Genomic DNA, 7,206 nt, shown 5'->3' with positions numbered 1-7,206 from the left:
TCTTTATATAAAAGCAAGCAATGAATATGGATGCATTCACTAGAGAATCTTTTATTATTATTATTATCCATAAAGTATCAACCTGTTTAGCATTTATATTTGTCTTGGACATGTGTCTCTTAGGGCATAAAACAATCAATATTCTCATATCTCTAATATTCACTGTAATCTAAACATCCAATCCAGTGATCCACTTAAAGACATGACTTATTATTCTTCTATGACAAATAAACACACACCGGAGAATATAAAGCTCTGAGAGATGTACTGTCCCCTATCCAGTGAGGCTTTAAATAGACTCAGTCATGCTTCAGTGGTTTACTGGAGATCTGGTACTTGTGTGCAAGGAGTTTTAAAATACCTGGAGAAAGATATCATATACTGGACAAATTCAGTGATGCATCTTTGCTTCATGTTCAGTTGGTTATGGGCAGATCACAAATCACAACATAAGCTTACTGTCAAAATCTAATTTTTATGATTTAGCTTATTTAGCTTGCAAAAAGTTTAATTTTGTCAGGATCCTACTTTTGAATAGCCATCAATGCAGAAACAAGCTAGCGTAATGTAGTTAGCAGCATGGGCTAACAAATGCTAACCAGTCAAATGGGGACATTGTGTGTGTGCTGCAGTTCCTTATCTCAACCCACTGTGATATATTGTTTATGTGTTCCCTATGCCGTGAGGAACTTCAGCGTGCGGGACATTCAGCATGCGTTGGCTCCGTAATGCATCCTTTAGGGAGATTAGATCAGTAAAAGTGACCTCAGCTCCTGCATTGATGTCATTTCCTGTGCTGACTGAGTCCACAGAGGGAAGCTAAGTCTCATCGGCCGTATGTCATCATGCCAATAATCTGTTCATTAAATAAATCCCATTGCAGGAATCATGAACATAATCGCCTATTAGCTGCAGCATTGAAGATGTACCCTATGTGTGACCTGTGTACTGGGGGAACATTAAACACTTCACATGAATACATTTTGTGGGTTAAGATATGCAAATGAGAGCAGTGAAAACACAACCCTCAAAACGACCAAAAATCAAGTTGAATCTCATATAGGCTAACTTTTTTTTTTTTTAAGTTGAAATTACTTGAATTATTTTGATGAGTTAAAGTAATGTTAAAACATAAGTTACTGTCAAATCGATTAATTGCGGTTAATCGCATCATATATATATGTATGTGAATAGGATAATCTAAGAGTACCATGGTACTCGGGGTCATATATATTCAAATTCAAAGAATACCATCTCCAAAAATATTATTATAGTGTTTCCCCTGGTGTATTTTTATGGTAATACATTGTACTTTATTGTAAGGGAAGGATTGTTCCTGAGATCAACTTTTGTTTATATGTTGCTGTCAAATATGGGTGAGTAAAATATGAATCGGTGACCCCAATATTCCAGACCACATTATGCATTATCAAAAAGGCGTGATTTTGAAGAAACACAAAAACAATCTCTTGCTCTCCTGCCAAGAGCAAACAGATGGCATGATGCGCTGTCTGCATATCTCCAGTTAGAAGCTTTACTCATATATGGTAATAGGGTGTTAAGTCTGACTGTTGTCTGTCTCAGGCGTTTTACCTTGAGCAACAAGAGTAGTGCTTCTGCTTTCTGCTGCCGGGACTGAAGTCAAACAGAAAATTCACTGCTTTGTGACCGGACCCTATTGACCCTTGGTAAATTGCGGTTGCTGGAAGGGTTTTAGTTATGCACCTGCAGGATTCCTCCCTGCTTGCGTTCAGACATGTAATTCTGCAGAGAAAGCTTAAGGTTGTGTGATTTGTGTTTTTTTTAGTGCCCACTCATAACAGAAATCTGCAGAGGTTTTCCTCCTGCCCCTGCTGTGTGATTAAACTACAGGACACAGAGATGCTAAAGATACAGGAGGTGTTAAACTAACCTCTGGAGGGGATTTGAGAAAGAATTTGTTTTAAGACTCTAAATTTACAGAACTACTTAGCCTACGTGAATTGCCTCTTTACAAAGAACAAAGAGGTTATTGAATTACGCCACACAAGCAGAAGAAAGTTCAGCTAATTAACACTGAAAGCACAGTGGGAAGTGAAACTTTATATCCAGCTGTTATAATTCATCATAGCAGTAACTTATCAATTGCACATTAATGGAAAATTATAATTTATATGATATATGTATATAATGCAGTAAGGAAAATATAAATGTCTGCTGCAGGGTCCAAAAATGTTTTAATTTTCTTCATGCATTTCAAAAACTGCTTGCTGAACTCACAATTAAATAACAACATATTTCAAATCAGCAAACAAATATGACATGAACTGTCCCTTAAATGTTGTTTCTTATGTTCATATAGCATTCAATATATATATTCAGGCTAGAGGAGCCAATGTGCATGTGACGCAATGACTTTACCAAAGCCATTGGTGATTGGCTGTTTCTTTTGGAAGGCGGGGCATATTGCAGGAAGCAGTTCGCAGTCTCATTCATAAGTAGGAGTGCACTTTGTATATCTATAGTCTTTGGTGAATGTGAATATTTAGTGAGGAGTTTTAGCTATTGGGAATTGGTTGAATCGTGAAAAATGGATGTTGCATAACAGAATGGAGCAGAGCGAGATACAGTATCGCAGAAGTTTTCTCGTTGGAATCACATACACACCAAGACCTCATGGTCTTCCCTTGTTTTCCTTGTGGCAGTCAGGAGTACTGCAGCTATTTGGACATGTAAGTACCAATAATAATAGTAAAACGGTGTTAGCATAATTACACAGCATTAAAGTTCAATTATTTAGTATGTACACTTTGGTTCCACACTTATTTCAAATTAATTATTTCAGCCAATCTATAGGCTATAAAATGACCTATAATGCAGATTTCACATATGGAAGAGAGGCATACGCAAGTTTTTTCATGAGTACGCTCTGTATCACACATACACACATTTAAGAAATTATCTTTAATAGATCAATTGTAGGATGTTTCTACACAAAATTGTATAAATGAGGCACCAACGTGTTAAACGCAGATAACTTTTTTAATAAAAATCACCTTTTTTAAGCTATTGCTAAACCAAACCTGACCAGAATTTTTTTATATATATTTCTGGTTAGCTTCATTCTTTATGTCGCTCTCGACAACAGTGAATCAGCTAAAGCCTGAATCTTATGTCTGCCAGGAGTCCTCAGCTTTAGCTAGAACTATCAATGTCAAGAACCATCACAAGCTGGAGGGAGACCTTAAAAATGAGCTGAACCCTTGATATGGACATGATTCTGGGAAAGCCCTGGGGCGAAAATCAACCCGGTGAAAAAGAATAGTCTGGAATTATCTTCATGTTAGATCTCATAGCTCAACTTTTTACAAGATGTAATATAAGTCTCAGTTGTCCCAAGAATGTGTCTGTGAAGTTTCTGCTCAAAATGCCCCATAGATCTTTCTTTCTTTTTTTAAGTAGAAGGAAAAACGAGCTGTTTGTGTGTATGTATCTTTAAATGTAAATGAGCTGCTGCTCCCCACCCTCCTTTCCAGAATAGGGCGGAGCCTGTACAGCTCGTGCGTCGGTCAAAAACATCTGTTTGGTTTTGATTATCATCTCTATCGGTCACGCTCACATGACATTATAGTTCATCATCATGAAAGTTTATTACCTGCATGCATTTTAAAGTGATATCAACTTCTGAGCACTCAACAACACACGCACAGAAAGCTGGCTGTCAAACCAGACGGCGCGTCCTGTGAGTATTAAACTAAGTTGTCTTTCACGTCTTATTACGCTTAAACTGTCAAATACACACAAATACAGGTTATGTGTGAAGTTCACATAAACAGTAGGTTATGTCTGTGAACGCAAACAGCAAGTAAATAAATCACGTGGATATTGGATCGTTGTATTAAAGTGACAGCAGCGTAATATACAGGACCTACTGCTGTGTATTAGAGGATGGATACCCGACCCGAGCCCGACGGGACCCGCCGGTACCCGACGGGCCGGGCCGGGTTCGGACAGATATTTAGAAATGATGTTCGGGTTCGGGTCGGGCTCGGTCACATCAGCGCGATAAGGCATTGAACATTTTAAATTTAAAACAGCTTATTATGTAGGTAGCCGATGTGCCTGATGCTTTCACTTGATGCTAACGATCGTTTTTGTGATTAAAATACATGTAAAATATTACCATAACATCCGTCTTCCTGTGTGCGGACATTTGTTTATGTAGCCGTGACAACGAAACACGCCAGGTGTTAAGAGCGCTTGTTGCTCCACGCGCTGATGCGCTTGTCCTGTTGAAATTTCCGATTGCCTTCCTACAGTTGCTTAATAAAAGCGGGCTTTCCACACAAACAAACGTACAATTGTCATTAGTATGAGAAAAAAATGGGATTTTAACTGCCGGTCTCGGGTCGGGCTCGAACATTAATATCTTTATGCCTGTCGGGCTTGGGTCGGGTTCGGTTACTGCTCTGTCGGACGCGGGCCGGGCTCGGACTGAAAAATTCTGCCCGATCCGCACTCTACTGTGTATGCTGTTAATATGAATCACAAACAAAATCACTCACTGCTCTTGATTTAATAACTTTAATAAGAATACACAAAAACATGGAGATAAACATGGCGGACTGTACAGCTCACTTAGGACAGGGTCTATGCTGATAGGGCAGAGTCAGCAGTCGTGGGCGGGGCCTATGCATACGTGACGTTATACTGATAGAATCTGCTTGTTCTGAGACACATCTTATGATTTATGGGGATCACACATTTTTTTTTAGCATTATATGGTGGTTGTGTACATACACTGCCGACACACGTGTTCAAACATCATGTAAAAGTGAATTTTGCATAATAGTTCCCCTTTAAATAAATAAACTTGCAAATATTAAATAAATAAATAAATAGCTAATCATTTCCATCACAAGCCTAACCAAGTCACGTGCTTATGTACAAAAACATCATTTGAATCTCAGCGTTAAGTATTTAAATATGTGTGGGGAGGGTGGAATTTGCATACAGATAAAAGCTAGTTTAATATCGCAAATTATCTTTTTATACAGCAATCTTGCGAAGTTTGCTTTAATGACTGCATAAATGCGATTTCGCGGTGCAAACGGGAGGACAGCTGAGGAAGGGTGGAGGGGTTGAAGGAAGAAAATGAAGATATCACAGCCAAGGGTTTCCTATTCAGTGTGCATCTCCCTGTAATTAAGAGATTATTTACACATGCACACTCCTGTCGTTCCCTCCCTGAGCATCTCATTAGTGCTCTGACCTCTCCACCTGCTTCCTCTCTGACCACGGGAACGGATGAAGATAGCGATGGAGGGGGAGACAAACCCGGCGGCTGCTGAGGCCTTCTCCAAACATTAGCATGCGCGACGTCACCGCCCTTCTCAGCGTAGCGTGGCGGGTTGAAGATGGCCGGGACCCCGCTGTGCCACAGAAACATCCTCTATATGTATAGACATTAGCCGATGGGCCGGTGCTTACGAAGAGGTCAGAGCGTGTCTGCTCCGAAATGGGAGGACAAACGATAAGAGTGCCTGTGACTAAGGGGGGATCTAATTGCAGGCTTAAGGGGGGTGATTACAAGAGTTTCACCTTTTGCAGAGGAAATACACACATTAACTCAGACTCTTGATGGTCTGAAGTCGAAGATTGAGATGACGCTCAAAGCGGTCTCAGAGGACAGAGATGAGCTTTATTTAGAGGCTACGCTGATGGAGAGGTAGATATCACAGTTCATTAAGGTGTGACAAGGTCTTAGACTTTGACTTACAAATGGACTCATTCATGAAACTGGACTAATTTCGGTAGCACTGTATTTTATAGTTCTGCTCCGCATACTGTGTACTTATTATAACAATTACAATACGGTAATTGGAAACTAAACCTTAACCCGTGTAGTTACCTCAGTACTTTCTTGGGTAACTACACTGTAAGTACACGTACTGTAAAATAAAGTGTAACCTTAATTTCTAAAAAAAAAAAAGCATTGAAGACAACCATTTACGCTTGTTGGTGCACAATGTACAATTTATATATGAATATATTTTGTTGCGTTGAATTCGACGAATGTTTGTTAGTGCATTAACCATTTATATATGTCTTTAGCTACTATGTACTGACATTTGAATTAATCATTTGATGCCATGGACTTATTGTGTACATACATGTTTTTACATGAACGCATCAATTTACATATGTGTTAGTGCATTGAATGCAACAATATATATATATACATATTTTTTGTTGCATTGAATATGTCAATAATTTTTTTTAGCGCTCATCAGAAGAACGAACAGAGCCTCTGCTTTTAAACAAAACAAACAAAGCACTTTTTATTCTTGCTTCATGCATTCTTTTTTTTATCAACACTTGAATGTAGTTGTGGGTAAGAAAATGGCGTTTTTGTCAAAGACTACGTCCAAATCAGATTCAGAATGATGATCAAAACATAAATCGAGTCCATCAACACCCCAAAGCTTCACAGTCATTACCTCCTCCTGGATCGACATTTCATCCGGTAACGTTTGGCAGTTTTGGTTTATATGCTGTAATGTTGATGATTGCGTTAGTTTACATGTGCGTATATCACTTGTTTCTGCTTCTTCTTTGCCTGTTTTGATCAGGAGATTCTGTACTCTTTCAGAAGATGCGTTATAGCGCCCCCTATAATAGTGAAAACATGGATTGCTGGAAAATTCTGTCAACAGCAAGGAATGAGTTAATCGAATGCACCAATTAATGTAGGAAATGTGCATTGAATGCAACAAATAAATGAATATTTTTGTTGCAGTGAAAAGAATTGAAACAGTTTTGTCACACAATATAATTTACGTGAGAATATTTTATCGCATGGAATACGATTGAATTAAAAGACAATTTACTAAATTACGGTTGCACTGAATGTGATCATTCGCATGATATGTTTGTAAACAATATTGAATACAATAACTGAATTGAAATTATTATTGAATACAATATGAATACAATGTTTATGTTAGAATCTAAATAATGGTGTTAGAAACAATTTACACAGAAATTCAATCTTCTTGTAAAAGAGACTCAATTAAACTAATCATCGAGTACCTAAAAGAATATATTGAACAAGCTTGCTATTTGCTATATAAGTATACAGAACACTTCACAAATATCCACAAATGCTGGACAATCCATATACAATAATATGTTGGTCTGCTGAAGGAAGTGTTTTTGAAAAAGGGC

Source organism: Phoxinus phoxinus (genome assembly GCF_949152265.1).
Source record: "Phoxinus phoxinus genome assembly, chromosome: 24".
Lineage (NCBI taxonomy): Eukaryota > Metazoa > Chordata > Actinopteri > Cypriniformes > Leuciscidae > Phoxinus > Phoxinus phoxinus.
The sequence above is the reverse complement of the archived record's forward strand: the minus strand, read 5'-3'. Positions refer to the sequence as shown.